Source organism: Schistocerca nitens, chromosome 4 (genome assembly GCF_023898315.1).
Source record: "Schistocerca nitens isolate TAMUIC-IGC-003100 chromosome 4, iqSchNite1.1, whole genome shotgun sequence".
Classification (NCBI taxonomy): domain Eukaryota; kingdom Metazoa; phylum Arthropoda; class Insecta; order Orthoptera; family Acrididae; genus Schistocerca; species Schistocerca nitens.
In genome coordinates, this window is record NC_064617.1 from 697,700,688 (window position 1) to 697,716,667 (window position 15,980).

The window sequence follows — 15,980 nt, forward strand, 5'->3', positions numbered from 1 at the left end:
CATATTCGGTAGCTCTCCACAGCATGCTTACATGAGTTGGAAGAGGTATGGGTCTCAAGAATCATTGATTCCTGTGACCTTTCATCAGGCCATCTGCAGACACGTTGTTGATCTGGCTGAACACCACAGAATGCAACCCAATGTCTCAGTTGACTCTTTCTCTACACCATACTCTCATCCGGTAGTACACTCACCCATGCGCTCTGCAGATCATATTACAAATGACTTGGTCAAGCTATGGATCATCTTATATGCCAGAATATGGCGTGGTCCTGTCAGAGGGTGCTCCTGATTAAAAGTGTCACATGAGTAGTAGCACCACCAACTAAATTTCCATAGTAAAATGTTCTGGTGTTGCTACGCCCCCATCTGTCCCCTTTCCATTGCAGCAGTGACTGCCATGGTAGAAGAAGAATGTATGTGTTGTATGTCCTGGATGAGTCGCCTCAGGAGAGGCCAGTGGAATGATGTCCAATGGTGTAACTGCGAAACACTGGGGTGGGACACAGCTTGATGGAAGTTGCAGGACATCCTCCAAGGATGGAGAAACAGGCAGCTGCTGGCCAGTATGGAGGAAACAAAATTGATTTCGGTGGCTCTGCTTAAGTCCATTAGTGGAGGTCACAGGATACATCATTAATGATGCACAAATCCAGGTTAGTGTCATCTGATCTTGCGAGCCTGTGCTGGGTTGGCCAGGTGGAAGGAGAGGTCTGGGCAATGAGGTGCGCTGGTGGTAGATGTCCAAGAGCGTGCAGAGGTGGGACACAACAAAGACATTCTACAGGGCTGCAACCTTCAATTGGAGTGGCTCTGCAGTGGTAGACAAACTTATAGGTGACAGCCTTTGTAGATGCATGTCCATTAACTGAAAGTTTGAACCGCAAATATGTCAATGATCACTGCATGAACAAATACTTGTACAGGTTTCACTCTAGTCCTTTGGCACAAAAGCTTGAGATTGTAAAGTTGGTCCTCTGGAGTTGAGTCGCGTCTGTCACCATGGTATGCAGTTCAGTTTGGAAAACCTCATAGTAATTGATCCACAAAGTGCTGGAGTGTGGCAAGGGCCAAAGAGGTTTCGAAAGGTGGCATATGGCATATTGAGCACTAGGTAAACTTGCAATGCTGCATGCAGAGGAATCTCAAAGGATGCTTCTGCAAGGTCAGTTTTACTGGATTAAGTGTCATTGCTTAATTTTGCATAGAGATAATCTAGGGTCATTAGAGGAGGGGTTTCTGCTTTGGAATTGATTGTGACTTTAAAGTGACAACAAAGTTTTTGTAAGATGCCATTAGGTTTGTGTACTGTTAAAAGTGGAGTGGTCCATTAATTATGGTGAATCAGTATTAACTCATCTTCATCTGGAGCAACAGGCAAGTGTGGAGCAACTGTTGCTTTAAGAGTGATGTGTGCTTCAAAATCAATCGCATTCCCTAATCAACGTGAGAAGATTTAAGTCTCTCTCTCTCTCTCTCTCTCTCTCTCTCTCTCTCTCTCTCTCTCTCTCACACACACACACACACAGTGTGTCTTTGAAGAGGCCCAAGGCCCTTCAGATTGCCCAGTGCACTTCATTTCATGAGATGTTAAGTGTGGAAAGAAACAACCTAAAAACATAGTCCAATTTGGGGTTAACGATTATAAGAAAATTTACTGGGCAATTTATTTTGTTGTAAATGAGTAGAAATGTAAATTTTTCTAGCAAGATTAATTTATTAGTGCAGGAAGATGAAACAGCAGTGGTCTTGGCTCATGGTTGCTTGCACTGAAACTGTGTTTATTGTGCAGTTTCTCTCCCTGCAACTCGGGTAAAGCCAGTTGGTACCTTTGAAGAGTAAGAGGACTCATAGTAGTTCTTTATTAGACATAATTTCTTCAGGAATTAATGACCTTAATATTCTGTGTCTTTTGGCCTCCAAAGCTTTGCATTTGAAGATTGAATGTGGTGTGATTTCATCCACCTCATTGCATAGTCTGCTCTTACAGACTGATTTCTCTATACGGATTGAGTGTAGGGTGTTTTTTAAAGTTTCCGTGGTCAGTCATCAGTCTTACCCTGAGTGTAATCTGTCTCCTGTTCAAGCGCAGGATTACGGAACTTCTCATGAAGTGTAGGTTCGACATCACCAGCTTGACATGCTTCTGGTTCTGGATCCGTGTCCAGTATTCTTCATGCTGCCTCCTAACCCATTTACATAGTTTTGTTCTTACCATCACTTTATGGTGGTTTGGTATAGGTTCCAGTCCAGCAAATGAAATCGACGCACCTGTCCTGGCCAGCCTGTCAGCTTGTTCATTGTCACTAATTCTTGAGAAACCAGGGAGCCACAGCAGGTTTACCTATTGCTTTCTTCTGGACTTACAAGGGTTTCATAGCATTATGCAACAATGTTTGATCTCGTTGCAGTGGCGGATAGAAATTTCAGAACTACTTGGCTGTCTGAATGAACATAAATGCCACAATCCTTGTAGCACCTAGGGAGGTAGAACCACAGCACACACTTGGATAGCAGATATTTCCACTTGGAACACCATGGTCAGCTTTCCTAGAGATTGTTCTTTCTGATTGTACACCAGCCCCAGCACCACATCTGTTTTTGATTCATCAGTAAATCAGACTCTCTCTTGAGTGGTTTGAGTTTGTTCTTACACTGCACGATACTTCCACTTATTACCTTGAAAGATCTATTGGTGCAGCTGGGAGTTGTTTAGTCAGCCAACATTTCCCCAACCACTCGTTTATTTACCACATTCGCTGTAGTGGTGTGGGATTCTGGATTTCCTAAAGTTTTCCAGTCTTTAACCTGTATGCCCCTGCCGCTGCCTCCATTGTAATCCAAAGATGTAATGGGGGCATGTCCTGCATAGTTTTCATCCCAGCAGAGGGTGTGTGCTAATTCTACCGGGTGTGACTAGGCAGGCCAATCTCCGCACTTTGTCAGGTTTCTTGGGAGCTATGTTCTGTAGTATTTTATTCCTTCATGCTGTTGCACCATAACTTCATAGGTTCTATTATAATAGTGTGCATCCAGTAAATGCGCCTACAGCTTAGACCCAAGTTTTTATCATAGGCCCTTGTAGTCCACATAATAGCACCTTTCGTCTTGGAACATTACGTTCTTTATGTGAGGTTTCATGTCTAGGAATGCCTCTAGATACATCACTGCCCCCTCTACTGGTAAAGTTTTGTCAAAGAACTTGAGATCCCAGTGTGTGTCCTGAATATGCTTCCTCATAAATGGTATAACAGTTTTCTTGGGGTGATCCTTAGATCCTGTTTCCCACACCAGCTTTTCAAACTGCTAAGTGAGCATAGTGCAATTGCTCTAATGGTCTCGTAAATTTGCCAACTATTACTATGACTAGATTGTTCGTGTATCCTTGGCAAAAGCAACCTCTGCTATTTAACTCTTTTTAAGAGTTCATTCACCAGTAGGTTCCACAGAAGTGTGGACAGGACTTCTCTTAACAGACACCCATCTGCTGGTGTTGGTCACTGTTTTCTTCATTCAACATTGTGACTTGTACCTTTCATTTACTCAGCATCATCTTAATCCACCTAATGCCATGCTCTTCTGCAGCTCTAACCATGGTTTCAGAGGTTGCATTGCTAAAAGCCCCTTCAATGTCCTGGAAGATGTAGAGAGCAGTCTTCTGAAAGTGTAATTCTTTTTCCACCTTCCCAACCAAGATGATATTTTCTGTTCCTCATGATTTGCATGATTGATATGTGTGTTGGTTTACAATTAAAGAAACCTTGGTGAACCTCCTTTTCCTATCATCCACATTTACCAGGTTTTCTAATGTCATTAATAGAAAGGAGGGCAGACTAATTGGTCTCATATCCTTAGCCTTGGTGTGATAAATTCTCCCTGGCTTTGAAATGAAAACAACCTTTGCTATCCTCCAAGTGCTAGGAATGACTCCTGCTGCAGTCTGTGAAGGAATCTAATTGTCCCTCTCCTGTTTGTTGCACTGGAACTGGAAAGATTCCATCAAGGCCTGATTATTTGAATTATTGAAATGTTCCCACAGCCCTCTGGATCTTTCTGAAATCAACACAGTCTCCCAGATTCCGAGTTCTCCCTTTGGTTTCCTGTTAATCAGTCCTCCCAGGAACTGAATCTTGGTATCTATTATCTGCCACAATGCATTTGAGGGAAGCGAGTATTGCAGAGCACACCCAGTGACTTGTGCTGTCCATGTACACTCAACATCGTCCTTTAGAGTGCCCCTGGATTGGTTTTGTATTCTAGTGAGGGTTTTATGAAGTCTGGCTCATGTAGCTTTATCTTCCAATTCATCACAGAATGCATTCCAGAATGATAGTTTCACTTGTTGGTAATTACAAGGCTAGTAGATTCCTTATGACTCCTGGTAGGCATGAGTCTAGGTATTTCCTATATGAGTCCCAGTCTGCTTTCCTAGGATGGTCTAACATCCATTTCAACCTCAAACGTGATTCAGATAAGGATAGATCTAACACCATATGCCATTGTTTGACATAGCTACACATTTTAAGATGGACGCAAAACCAATGTCAGTTATTTCTTTCCTCCTCAAGTTCCTTAAGGTAGTTTTCCTGTTCCTTTTCTGGATCTCCGGTTACTCTCGAGTAAATATTTGAGGAGGGGCTCACCTCTACTGTTGGTGTCATTGCTTCCTCACACCAGGTTGTGTGCACTAGCATCAAAACCAGTGAAGAGTTGTTTATTCACATGTGAACAGTTGTGTTCTTCTGGTGTGGAGGGGGAATATTGTTCTCCTAAGAAAGGTAACTGAGACAGTACAGTTTCCCTCATGCCACCTTCCCTTCGTTGCTTCATCCTGATGGTCACAAAGTGCCTGGAACAAAAGTCTACCACCAGCATGAATGAAATTCCATTCTTGACATAAATGCATTTTCAGGAGGTCTTTGGATCTCTAGTATAAATCAACTTACTCCAATTTCTCCTAGGCCTGAAATGCCACCTTAATGTAAATAGTGCTCCTAGATCAGGGCCACTCCACCTCGTATCTTCCCAGAAGCAACTCAAGATGGCATTTGTCCTCTTACCATGTTACAGTGTTGCAGCACTGCAGCCACCAAGGTCGCTTCCGATGTCTTTGATTACGCTGAAGATACCTGGGAAAATCCTACGTACAGTTTTGAGGTCCTGTTCTTGCATTGCCCTCGGAGTTCTTCACCGACTTCCACTGCAAGGATTTGGCCGTCTGATGCAACCTTTTGACTGGTCACCCTACATTCTCCTGTTGAGACCTTATGGTAATGTACCCGCACTTTCTCGAACAGAGTCTTTGGAGGAGTATCCGCAACTAACCTCTCACAGACAAAGATTAGAGCACCTTTATCTAGATAGACCCTCTTGAATTTTTTGAGCCCTAGACATCCATAATTCCCCCCCCCCCTCCCTCCCTCATTTCAAATCTCAAAGAGAGCCATCTGCCATGTGAACAAGCACCTGCTCCAAGGTGGTGGTGGTGACCAGCGGGGATATCCCCAGTGGATAACTGCCATCCTGAAAACTGAGACTGCCATATTACAGGTCTGTTTCCCCTATTTCTTGCCTTGACTCTTTCTAGCTATGATTATCCTGAGAAGTGGGAGCATTAGACTCCTCCATTGTTCTCTTGTTCCCTGTCTTGGAGATAGGTGTCTGTTTGCCCCCTTCACTGTGGGACAGGAGATGTGAGATCTGAGATGTTTAATTCTCTCCATTTATGTTTAGGAAACCATTCTTTACTTTTGATTTCATTTTCTTCATTGAGAAATTTTTTCCTTTGTGCCCCAGATAAGGATTCGATCCTGGACACTTAGGATACATGGTAGGTGTCATGCATAGGGAGGCAGTGAGCTGTGATGTCAACGTGCATCTTTTCACCTCACCACACTGCATTGAAGCTTAGAGGCACAAGGCACACACGTTTAACTTATACACAGGTATGATGTAATCGAGATATCCATGTTTTAATGTGTTGTCGTTATTATTACTAAGCTTCATATTAGTTAAACTACTTTTTTATATGCCAATGTAAAGTCTGTGAAGGACACAACCTCTTTCGCCATCTTGGAGGGCACTGCTTTTTATGGGTGAAGAGGCTCACACAGACCAAGACCATATAGATCTGTGGTACGGAGGAACCCCTTATAATTTCATTTTAAACTCTTAAGTGTATTATGAAAAGTTGATGTTACAACGTTTTCATTTTTTTCAATTTTTGTCTTTGTTCACTCTCTGTTTCCCTTGTGGATAGCTTTCCTTCTGATGAAGGTGCATGTCCTTACAGAACACATTATATCAAAGGCCTCCACTCATTGATACTTCTCATTTATAATGTCCCTTAACGGTACAAAAGCTTTTGAGTGAAGGTCAATTAAGTTTCCCTCAGATTTTGGGGTTTTCTTTCCATTTTCAAAGTGATTTTGATAAAACTTTCAGTTGGCTTCATTTAAGATTCACTTGAAATTGATTGTTGCCAGTTCTTTCCTGAAACATTTACATTTATAACACAAATATGCTAATATATGCTAATTCAGGGTGTTTACCTTTAACTCTATAAGCAACATATCCTTCAGTCATCTGTAACAGCTCAACATTTTCCCCTTCATGTTCGGTGCACTTCCCAAAAATTTCTCCCACCGGATGTAATCTTTTCAACTTCCTTGTTGTCTCATTCATTTTACTGCAGAGAATAATGTCTTGCTTCTCAGAAGACAACAGTTCTGCAGTCATATGCCAAGTTTCTGCCAGTATATTAGCAAGTAACAAATCAAATTTTTTCTCATTCTTGCATGTACGACCTGATAGCATTTTAGTCACATATGTCTCCAAAGTAAAGACATTTCTTTGGGGAATGGTGGTTGGCAAAGAGTGGTCATAGATAGGCAACATAGAGTCGCAGCCTTTACAATATCTTCAGATGACCATTTAGGACACAGTCCTTTCATAGCTCCTTTTTGAGACTCAGAATAAAGCACTGAATTACTTTTTGAACAGGTTTTAATTTCAGTAACTCTGTGCTACATTGAGAGAAACGATCCTGTAAATTTGCATTCTTTAGCCCAGGGTCTTTTATTTCTGTTTCCACAATTTCTAATGGTTGGTGTAAGGATGCATTGTCACATTCACAGCAGTGTTTGTTTTCATGGTTAACGTTTTTATAGTGCTAATTTTTTCATTAATTGGTAATATATTTCTTTGTGAAGTATCTTCTACTTTAGGGTAGATCCGGTTTTTGTGCCCAAATATTTCTCTCATTATTAGGCTCATTACTACACTCTTAACTCAGTACTGGATGTGGATAGATTTAGAGTTGGAACAGTATCAATCTTCAACTTGTATTTTGAAAGAATATTGTTCACTTTTCAAATCTGTCATAATCTGAATCAGTAAGCTATATTGAGCAAACTTCACATTTTCAACTGAAAACAAATCTGCACAATTACTAGTATGTATAAATTTTTGTTTTGTCTCATCATTTCTAGGACATGTATGACTCTTAATTCCTAACTTACTTACTTGTCTGCTGTGGTTAATACAACTGTTGATCATACAACAAACCATTATTTATTACTTACAGACTTGTATTGTATTGTATTGAACTGGGGACCTAGAAATGACGGAGAGGCTTCGTACCCGCCGTAGCCCTCAGTGGTACACAACCCCATAACAGACTACAGCGGTCCACTCACCCCACCGCCGTCCCACACCGAACCCAGCGTTATTGTGCAGTTTGGCCCCCGGTGGACACTCCCTCTCCCCCCAGGAATGTCTCACACCGGACAAGTGTTACCCCAAATGTCTGCATGGTAGAGTAATTATGGTGTACGCATACATGGAGACAGTGTTTGCGCACCAATCGCTGACATAGTGTATCTGAGGTGGAATAATGGGAACCAGCCCGCATTCGCCCAGGCAGACGGAAAACCCCCTTAAAAACCATCCACAGACTGGCTGGCACACTCGACCTCAACACTAATCTGCCGGGTGGATTCATGCCAGGGACCAGCACGCCTACCCATCCGGAAAGCAGAGTGTTAGACCGCACGGCTAACTGGACGGGCACTTACAGACTTACTCCAAAAAAATCCTGAATATGCAGATAATTATGGTGTATTCTGTACTCAAGTCGCCTGTCACTAATAACAGTTAACACTACTGTAAACAGCATTGTTTTCACTTGTAAACATAATAGCAAGACAATATGTTTTGGCAGTTGCAGGCTAGTGAATGCTGGTTGGGTTCACTCTGATGTCAGCAGCACGGCTTGCTACTGCACTTACACCTCGTTATCCCTAGTGAATATGCTAGTATCCATGCATTTGATCTTGACCTGGTCCAATTTGTCAGAGGAAATTTCCACTCCTTGGGCTGGTCTATTGCCCAATCCAGTTGTGAAAACAGCTTCAATTAGTTCCAACGTAATACTTAGGTGTTGAGGTCTCATCAAGGCCATGGGTTTTTGTTTTGTTTTGTGTTCTCTCTTTTGGTACCATGAGAATTGGGGATTCAGTAGGTCAAAACCATGGAGCCCCATGTGATGCAAAGCTAATTACTCAGGGAGGTTGCACAGTATCCTTGAGGCTCCACTAATAACGCATCTTCCTATGTACCAAACATCCAATTCACAAATTGCAACACACCTTGGGTTGAGTATCTGGGGAAATGGGAGAGACGGAGCATTGTGCGACACTCTGCATCTGTTTCATCTACATCTACCTGATGGTGTGTGGCGGAGGGTACCTTGAGTACCTCTATCGGTTCTCCCTTCTATTCCAGTCTTGTATTGTTCATGGAAAGAAGGATTGTCGGTATGCTTCTGTGTGGGCTCTAATCTCTCTGATTTTATCCTCATGGTCTCTTCGCGAGATATACATAGGAGGGAGCAATATACTGCTTGACTCTTCGGTGAAGGTATGTTCTCGAAACTTCAACAAAAGCCCGTACCGAGCTACTGAGCGTCTCTCCTGCAGAGTCTTCCACTGGAGTTTATCTATCATCTCCGTAACGCTTTCCTGATTACTAAATGATCCTGTAACGAAGCGCGCTGCTCTCCATTGGATCTTCTCTATCTCTTCTATCAACCCTATCTGGTACGGATCTCACACTGCTGAGCAGTATTCAAGCAGTGGGCGAACAAGCGTACTGTAACCTACTTCCTTTGTTTTCGGATTGCATTTCCTTAGGATTCTTCCAATGAATCTCAGTCTGGCATCTGCTTTACCGACGATCAACTTTATATGATCATTCCATTTTAAATCACTCCTAATGCGTACTCCCAGATAATTTATGGAATTAACTGCTTCCAGTTGCTGACCTGCTATATTGTAGCTAAATGATAAGGGATCTATCTTTCTATGTATTCGCAGCACATTATACTTTTTTCCACTGAGATTCAATTGCCATTCCCTGCACCATGCGTCAATTCGCTGCAGATCCTCCTGCATTTCAGTACAATTTTCCAATGTTACAACCTCTCGATATACCACAGCATCATCCGCAAAAAGCCTCAGTGAACTTCCGATATCATCCACAAGGTCATTTATGTATATTGTGAATAGCAGCGGTCCTACGACACTCCCCTGCGGCACACCTGAAATCACTCTTGCTTCAGAAGACTTCTCTCCATTGAGAATGACATGCTGCATTCTGTTATCTAGGAACTCTTCAATCCAATCACACAATTGGTCTGATAGTCCATATGCTCTTACTTTGTTCATTAAACGACTGTGGGGAACTGTATCGAACACCTTGTGGAAGTCAAGAAACACGGCATCTACCTGTGAACCCGTGTCTATGGCCCTCTGAGTCTCGTGGGCGAATAGCGCGAGCTGGGTTTCACACGACCGTCTTTTTTGAAACCCATTCTGATTCCTACAGAGTAGATTTCTAGTCTCCAGAAAAGTCATTATACTCGAACATAATTCGTATTCCAAAATTCTACAACTGATCGACGTTAGAGATGTAGGTCTATAGTTCTGCACATCTGTTCGACGTCCCTTCTTGAAAACGGGGATGACCTGTGCCCTTTTCCAATCCTTTGGAACGCTATGCTCTTCTAGAGACCTACGGTACACTGCTGCAAGAAGGGGGGCAAGTTCCTTCGCGTACTCTGTGCTCCGGTGAAGCCTGTCCAGCATGTGAAAACCTGCCAGTATCTACATTACAGCCGGCATAGCCTTTAGCTTTATGTAACATGCAAGCCTCTCTACCTGCAGAGTCAGTACTTCAACAAGGCAGTGTCCTCTGGAGAGGTCCTATCAAGATGACCTCCACAGGCCCAAAATGGCCCAGCCACCAGCAAAGGCTGTGACTACAAAACTTAAAGTAAGTAGACCAGTTTAGCGGGAACACACAAGATGCCGTGTCAAAGAGAAATCTCACAGGAATCTGCCAAAGAACACTTCAAGTACACTTGCTGGATTGCATCCTCAGAAATTGTACTTCTATAGATTATTTAACACTCACTTGACACATCTACATAGGTTGGGGCATATCTGCGTTGGAACTGCTATAAATGCATACTTTTGGCAGCTGGCATTTTTTGCTGCATCTGTGACATTTCCAGCATACTGTTGGAAATGCAGAGTGCATATGGGGCGAAGGGAACTATGTTTACAACTGGGCAGTGGTGCAGCTGCTGCTGATGTGGCCTGTCACCACAGGTGTTTTTTATGAGATCGCCTGGGTTGTGGAGCAGGTGGGGGCCCTCCTGGATTTGGTGAGATGTTCAATATGATCAGTGGAGAAGAGCTGACAGCCATTACTTCTTCTTCCATCATAAACAAACTCTTGGCTGCATGGGGAGTTTCATAGGCTTCACTCTTGGTTTCTTTCATAGAAATGTCCAGTTTCCTCAGTATGTGATTCCTCACTTCGAAATGTGGGGTAAGACCCACTATAATGTCACTGACAGTGTCTGCCTGCACAAACACACAAATTTTCAATTCCTACTTAAATCCTGAAAGTCAGCAGTCCAGTTTGAGTAATATGGCCTGTTTTCCACTGCCAAAATTCTAACCTGGGTGCAACAATGTGTTTCTTTGTCAAAAAGTGTTCTCGAAATGAAGAAACCATTCCTGGTGACTCAAGTTCTGACAATTTATTAACAGCTCCAGCATCTTCATTAGGTGATACAATTTACACTGAAAGAAACTGGTACACCTGTCTAATATAGAGTAGAGGCCCCACAAGTACACAGAAGTGCCACAACATGACGTGGCAGGGACTCGATTAATGTCTGAAGTTGTTCTTGAGGGAATTGATACCATGAATCCATAGAGTACGAAGGGGTGGAGATTTCTCCTGACCATCATGTTGCAAGGCATCCCAGATATGCTCAATAGTGTTCATGTTTGGGGAGTTTGGTGGCCAGCAGAAGTGTTTAAACTCAGAAGAGTATTCCTGGAGCCACTCTGTAGCATTTCTGGACATGTGGGCTGTAGCGTTGTCCAGCTGGAATTGCCCAAGTCCATCGGAATGCACAATGGCCAGGAATGGATGCAGGTGATCAGGCAGGATGCTTATGTATGTATTACCTGTCAGAGTCAAACAAGGAAACATCCAGGATGGAATGTATTAATAATATTATGAGAAGGAAAGTTGCTACTCACCATATAGCGGAGATTCTGTGACTCAGCATATCCGCTGTAAGATAAATAGCAACTTTCCTTCTCATAATATTGTTACCTGTCAGAGTTGTATCTAGATTGTCAGGGGTCCCATATCACTCCAACTGCACATGCCCCACACCATTACAGAGCCTCGTTTACCACCGTAGCTGAATGGACAGCGCTCTGGCTTGTCATGCCATGGGGCTCGGATTTGATGCCCAATTGGGTCGGGGATTTTCTCTTCTCAGGGACTGGATGTTTGTGTCTTCATTATAATCAACATCATTGTCATCATTTTATCTTCATCAACCTGCATGTTGCCGAAGTAGCATCACCTCAAAAGACTTGCACCAGGTGATCAGGTCTACCTGCAGGAGGCCTGTTTAATTTCATTTCACAGAGCATCCACCAGCTTGAACAGTCCCCTGCTGATATGCAGGGTCCTTGGATTCATGAAATTGTCTCCATACCTGTACACATCCATCCGCTCGATACAATTTGAAACGAGACTCGTCTGACCAGGCAACATGTTTCCAGTAATCAGCAGTCCAATGTCGGTTTGACGGGCCCAGGCGAGGCATAATACTTTGTGTCATGCAGTCATCAAGGGTACATGGATGGTCCTTCAGCTCTGAAAGCCCATTATCGATGATGTTTTGTTGGATGGTTCACATGCTGACACTTGTTGATGGCCCAGCATTGAAATCTGTAGAAATTTGCAGAAGGGTTGCACTTCCGTCTCGAACAATTCTCTTCAGTTCTCGTTGGTCCCGTTCTTGTAGGATCTCTTTCCGGTCGCACCAATGTCAGAAATTGGATGTTTTACTGGATTCCTTATATTCATGGTACACCCGTGAAATGGTTGGACGGGAAAATCTCCAATTCATCACTATCTGGGAGATGCTGTGTCCCGTTGCTTGTGTGCTGACTATAACACCATGTTCAAACTTATTTAAATCTTGATAGCCTGCCATTGTAGCGGCAGTAACTGATCTAACAACTGTATCAGACACTTGTTGTCTTATAAAGGCGTTGCCGACTGCAGTGCCGTATTCTGCCTGTTTACATATCTCTATTTGAAGACGCATGCCTACACCAGTTTCTTTGGCACTTCAGTGTAATATTTCCTGATAAGGACTTTGTCTTGAGTCCTTCTGTATTGACAGACCAATTTTGAAATTGACAGTCCAAAATGTAACGACAATTGTTATTGATAAGTGTTCCACTCTTCACACTTTCATTAAATGGTGGAAAAGTCATAAACGTGGGTGGTGTGGGAAATGTTCCTGCTACGTTTGCTAACTCTTGTGCTACCTATAATATGCCTGTCATTAGCTCCTGATAAGCATGTTCTCTTTGTCTTAGTAATTGTAATTTCTCCATGGTTGAAAAACCTACTCATGCCTAATTACAATAATGCTTGAAAGTCTGATATGCACACACCACAGATCTGCTCCTCGTCACCACTTCTGTAAATAGTGACTTACACACAAAACTAGCAGGGGCTTGCCCCAATTTATTCACAAGAGCTATACACAGAGTGCTACTCAGACATTGCAAGATATCTTAAGTCCACATCTCCCAGCTGTGACTGACAAATTGTAACACCTTAATCAAACCAGTAACACACACTTACTGCTCTCCATGGGCCACATCATAGCTGACTCAGACTGGGTTATATGCTGGAATCTGTTCTGGTCTCATCAAAGTGCACTCGGGATGACAAAGGCCATCTGAGTAGTGACACCCCAGTATTTTACAGTAATGTTGCATCAGCTACTTGTTTCGAGGATAACAGTGAGTGACGCCATTGCATTTTCTTAACACTTATTTCTTAACACTTAAAGTGCTGAGAATATAGGAAAGGAAAGGGTCAAGAAGTCAAAGAACATATTATTATCAACAAGGGAAACTCCTCATTGCAACCCCTCAGATTTATTGGTAAGATGGCCCAGTGGATAACATGTCAAAAACTGAATAAAGATCAAGCACGAAAACAGGAAGGTGGTGTACTGAACTGTAAAAAAAGAAGCAAAATAAAAACGACGATTGGCCACACTCATGATGTGCAACATCAAGCGAACTTGAGTGGCCACAGTTTCATAGTTATGTGGCCACAGTGATGGAGTGTGAAGGAGGAGATCCATCTTCAACTCTCCCTCAAGACCTTTTTTAAAATTATGAATGGGCCTTTCGATCATTTACATTCTCTTTGTTGTTTTCAAATTTGTGTCCATGTCATGGTGTAATGTCTGTCTGCAACAATGAGGTGTAAGGAAGGGTCTTCCAGATGTCTCCTATTTATTCTACACAATTGCCACATGTTATGACTTGTGTTCCAGTTTGGAAGTTTTGACTCATGATTTCGTTTGTTGTAACATAGTTCACACCCGTTTATTTATTGTTTTCATTTCTGTGAGAGGTCGTTGTGGCATCTCGCAGGCTCTCACTGTTCATCATATTTACTTGTGATGGTAATGTATTCTTACCACATGACTCATATTCTATAACAAATTTGTAGTATGACCATTTCCAGGACTGCAGAAGGAGAACAGTCATGTCAGTGACTGAACAGATAATTCATAATTTTGTGAAAAAAGGAAGGGGGTGGGGGCGGAGGCATGAGGGAGATTTGAACATGGATTGCCCACTTTGCATTTGAACACCATGACCGCACAACCACAACACCATGGTTCTTACAGTTTGCTTGATGTTGCATACCTTGACCTTAGACCATTCACTGTTTCTATTTTGCTTCTTTTTTCACAGCATAGTAAACCTTCCTGTTTTCATGCTTGATCCGTGTTCTGTTTTTGACAAGCAATGTCATCTGGGATTTGGGTTTTATGGGGTAAAGGATGTTGCTAAAGACAATGATGTAAGGATGGTTGGGTGTACAGACAATAATTTAGGCCACAACCACCATTACAAAAATGTGGACTACACCAGGCACTTTGATGCAAAGGTCATGTAACACTTTGAGCACTATGACAAGTCCTGTGAGAAGCAGTGTGAATAATTTAATGGAGAATAGGGAAGGAGGGCAGCAGTCGGAGGGGGGGGGGGGGGGGGGGAGAGGTTCATACATGAATGTGACTGACACATTACACGGTACTTGGTTATATGGTACATATTATGGGCTATACCTGATCGGCTTCCAGTAAATTATTGGATGTATTCAGTGATATATATCAAATCCCAGTGGTTTCCATTGTTTCAGAACAGTATCTGTATTACATCAGAACACAGGAGCCTACACAAAAATAAATGATAACATGTAACTTCAATACAGGATAATAACTGGTTAACTAATATGTCAAGAAATGTGATGTTTTCTCTCAACAGATGTGTTATGCTTATTAGGATGCCACATGGAAATTATAGTAATTAAACTGGCCAGTATGAGCAGTTTTGTTGTCATAACTAGTAAAAAGGAACAGAAATGATAGTGACTGTACACAAAGTTTAAGCTAAGTGCTAGACACTACATATTAGCGAACATTGTGTTAAAACGCTCCTCAGATGCTGTGCCTCAATACTGGATCTGGAAACATAAAAACTAGTTATATTGACAGTGTACAAACTACCATCAACAAATCACTTAGTGCCCTAACTAAGGCTGTACACACCCTACTGTAGACATTATTTGTCGAGAATTTTAAACGCACACGATTTATTGACCACCATCTTCAGTAATTACTTTTTATTGGTGCCAGAAATCGTTACACCTACTTAAGCAACAAAATGTATGTGTATTACATTTACTCCAGCAGACAGTTTCAAAAAAGAATAACAATCAGAGGTTACAGATGTTACCAATTTGTTAAAAAAATCAGTTAGTCTGGCTATGATGGTGATTCCACTAAACTGTTAAAATCTTGTGTTAAATTGATATGGTCTCCATTAGCTATATTTGTATTCAATTAATGACTCAAAGACACATTTCCTATCACAGTAAAATATATAGTTACAACTCTCATGTGCAACAACTGAGATGATAAAACCATATTTAGCTACATATTCAATTTTTTCATTCCAGGATTTTCAAACTTTTGTGAGAAAATAACAATATATGACATCGCTATTCGTATTTTCTTAGAAATAAACAAGAATAACACTACTACTTTCTGTGTCTTTCCAAAGCATTCAGGCTGTATATCATAAAATCCTACTTGTGAAACAAAAAGTTACAACGTTAATCACATTCATCTTGCGTAAACTAGACCGATTGAGGGGTTGCTGTGGTAAAACACTGGACTGGCGTTTGGGAGCACCAGGTTCCAAATCCCCAGTCACTCATCCAGATTTAGATTTCCTGTGGTTTTCCTAAATTGTTTTGAAAAGGACTTGGTTGGCCCCATA